Below are 3,797 nucleotides of genomic sequence, written 5' to 3'. Positions count from 1 at the left end.
GTGATGAGTGTGCTACTAAGCTCCCTTGTTTGCTTTTCCTCAAAAGCTCTCAGTTTCTGAAAGTCACAAGTTGGTCTAATGCTATGACATGTTGGGTAGGACATGCAGAGCCTGGGTGAAACAGAAAACACCTATGCGTTTTCTGAAATATAGTCTATGAAATATACTATTCTGCATGCTGTGATAGTAAAATGAATGTGTTAAAGGTGAAAGACGGTGATCTAGACACCAACATTGAACCAGAACAAAAGAAAATTGTGAACATTTTTGAGATACAGCACAAGGCTTATCCACAATGGCCCAAATGCCACCTTTTATCATAGTCAAAACAAAATGGACACCTGTGAAACTCAAGGGACACTTTTCAAACTCAAATTCATGCTTGATGTGTTAGAACTAAATTGGTACATTTACAGACTAGTTGTGTGAATGCAACAGGATTGAATTGTTTTGGAATCCAGCAATGGACTTGTGAATGCCTTGTTAAAATGAAGTATACTTGTCTTACTCAGAACAGATTTCTTAGGAAGTATGCCTATCTCCTTACATGATTTGTTTCAAATGATTTAATAAATTCAGCAGCTAAAATAATATCTTAGTGGGTGATTCAATTTCAAATGCCAAAATAAAGTTATTACAAATAAAGAGGCATATAAAATTATGCTTATAGTCAGAAACTGCTTTGTGTTTTTGATGAAAAATCAGAAATAAAGTATTACTCTAAATGGCTTAAATAATATATTTCCCTTTTTACTTGTTCTCTTTTCTCTCATTATCTCTGACCTGTTTCTCCCTCTTTCATGCTGTTACTCATATTTTGACCACACTTTACATGTGAATGAAATTTTAAATTTATGACTATAGGAGATAAATGTACATAAATCTACTGTAAGTGTTATTGCACTGTTTTCTTTACACCTTGTGATCTTATGTACATGCTCAGTAGCTTCAGTCATGTCCAACTCTGTGCGACCCTATGGACTGTAGCCCACCAGTCTCCTCTGTCCATGGGACTCTCTAGGCAAGAATAGTGGAGTGGGTTGCCATGCCCTTCTCCAGGGGATCTTCCCAAGCCAGGGATTGAACCCATGGCGTCTTCGTCTTCTTCATCGCAGGCAGATTCTCTACCGTTGAGCCACCTGGGAAGCCCTGTGATCTTATATTTATGAAGAATAAACCTTAAAAATAAGGATATGCCAGATAGATTATATAATAATAAAATGCATTAAAGGTTATCATCGGAAAAATAAGATTTGGGGGATTTCAGCACCGAGCAGTTATAAAATACCAATGGAATACTTCTGGATGCCTTTCATAATACTGAGTGCAAACAACTGTATTTAGTAAACCAAAAAGAGGGCTTCACAGATGGTGCTAGTGGTAAAGAACCCTCCTGCCAATGCAGGAGACATAAGAGATGCAGGTTCAGTTCATGGATCAGAAAGACTCCCTGGAGGAGAACATGGCGACACACTCCAATATTCTTGCCTGGAGAATCCCACGGACAGAGGAGCCTAGCAGGCCACAGTCCGTAGGGTCACACAGAGTCAGACACGACTAAAGCAACTTAACACGTACGCACACAAACCAAAAAGGTGGTCTGCAAGAGCCTGGGAACCATTCTGAATTTTGTTATTGATCACAGAGAGGTAAAAGTCAAGGATCTTCAGTGTGACTGTGAGCTAAAGGATTTCAAGGAGAAATTCAGGTTATTATTTCATTTTTGCCATTCAAACTTTGACCTAGGATGTATATTTGTTCTTTCATGTAATAAATGCTTAAACTCTTCCTTTTTTGCTACCAATAGAATATGCTTAACACTCAGTAGACAGTGTTGAACATGAAATGTGCTTAGTCGCTCAGTCATGTTCAACTCTTTCCAACACCATGGACTGTAGCCCACCAGGCTCCTCTGTCTATGGGATTCTCTAGGCAAGATTACTGGAGTGGGTAGCCATTCCCTTCTTCAGGGGATTTTCCTGACTCAGGTATCGAACCTTCATCTCCTGCATTGGCAGACAGGTTCCTTAACACTGAGCCACCAGGGAAGCCCTGAACACGAAATAATTATAGCCAAATATTCAATGAAATAAAATGATCTATCTTAAGAGTCATGTCCAGGATTATGAACTTGGAATGACTGCACTATTGCAATGGTTGCCTCTGTTGGTTACTAGAAATCTCAGAATCTTATTTACAAATATGCAAGGCTTCTGGATGTATTTTGTGCTGACTTTATTCTTTGGTCAATTTGATTCCTTGTTATGTTTTCCTTCTGCCTAATATTTAACCTAATTTTGTTTTCTTACTTTAGCATATTTATCTTTATAAGATGTGTAGAAAAATAATCATATCTAAAAATTTCCCCAAAGTACACATGTTCTATACATGTCTCATAACACTTGGGCTTCTCAGGTGGCACTAGTAGTAAAGAACCTGCCTACCAATGCAGGAGACATAAAAGATGCGGGTTCAATCCCTGGGTTGGGAAGATTCCCTGCAGAAGGAAATGGTAACCCACTCCAGTATTCTTAGCCGGAGAATCCTATAGGGGCTTGGCAGGCTATTGTCCATAGGGTTGCAAAGAGTTGGACATGACTGAAGTGACCTAGCACACACGCTTAATGCTTACCTTAGTCATCTCAAATTTAATTCCTTCAGAGTGGACATGAAACATTAAGTATTATCTAATAGTTTGCTAAAGCTGAAACTCTAGTACTTTGGCCACCTCATGTGAAGAGTTGACTCATTGGAAAAGACTCTGATGCTGGGAGGGATTGGGGGCAGGAGGAGAAGGGGACGACAGAGGATGAGATGGCTGGATGGCATCACCTACTCGATGGACATGAGTTTGGGTGAACTCTGGGAGTTGGGGATGAACAGGGAGGCCTGGCATGCTGCGATTCATGGGGTCGCAAAGAGTCGGGCACGACTGAGCGACTGAACTGAACTGAATAGTGTAACATAGAATCAATGATGTATATAGTGTTTACTTATTTCCCCCCTTTGTGCAAGTCATTGTCTTTCTGCCAGAATGTCAGAATGTTTTATATAATCTACATTATCACTGTAGTGTAAGCAGAGCAAGAAGACAGAACCTTCTCTAAGGTTTTGTCTGATGCTCATTTGTGCCAAAGCAAATCAGGAGCTGATATAATTTCACCTGTGGAAATACAGTTAAAGGCGAGCCTGCTTATTGTAGGCAGAGAGACTCCTGTGCGATTAGTTAAGAAAACCAACACATTTAAAGAAGAATTCATTCTGGTTGTGTGATGGATCAGTATAGAATAACAATGGAAACAGAAGACAGTAAGTGAATGCCTAAGAATGTGAGTGCTGGGACTTCCTTGGCGGTCCAGTGGCTAAGACTCAGTGTTTCCACTGCAGGGGGCGAAGGTACCATTCCTGGTCAGGGAATTACAATCCAACAAAAATTAATTAAAAAATAGAAAGAGAAAACCTAGCCACTTTAGAAGGCTACAAAATTGTTTAATATGGTTGAAATAAATTTACAGAAGAGAAATATAGTCTACTGAATTACCTGTATTCAATCATTTACACAGTAACCATAATAAATTTATGAGATTCCAGAAACAATTCCACATCCCACATGCCATGTGGCACAGCCAAATAAAGACATACTAAAAATTACAGTAAAGGCTGGCAACTGAAAAAGGAGTTGAAAAAAATAAAAGAATGTGGGAACTCAAGAAGGAGAGCCTTCCCACCTGGGGACAGTAGGCTGACAGAGGGGACTTCCTCCCTTGGCATGGAAAAATAGGAGCTCAAAATCCACT

This window comes from Ovis aries, chromosome 23, assembly GCF_016772045.2.
Source record: "Ovis aries strain OAR_USU_Benz2616 breed Rambouillet chromosome 23, ARS-UI_Ramb_v3.0, whole genome shotgun sequence".
NCBI lineage: Eukaryota > Metazoa > Chordata > Mammalia > Artiodactyla > Bovidae > Ovis > Ovis aries.
This window is presented reverse-complemented; position numbering follows the sequence as displayed.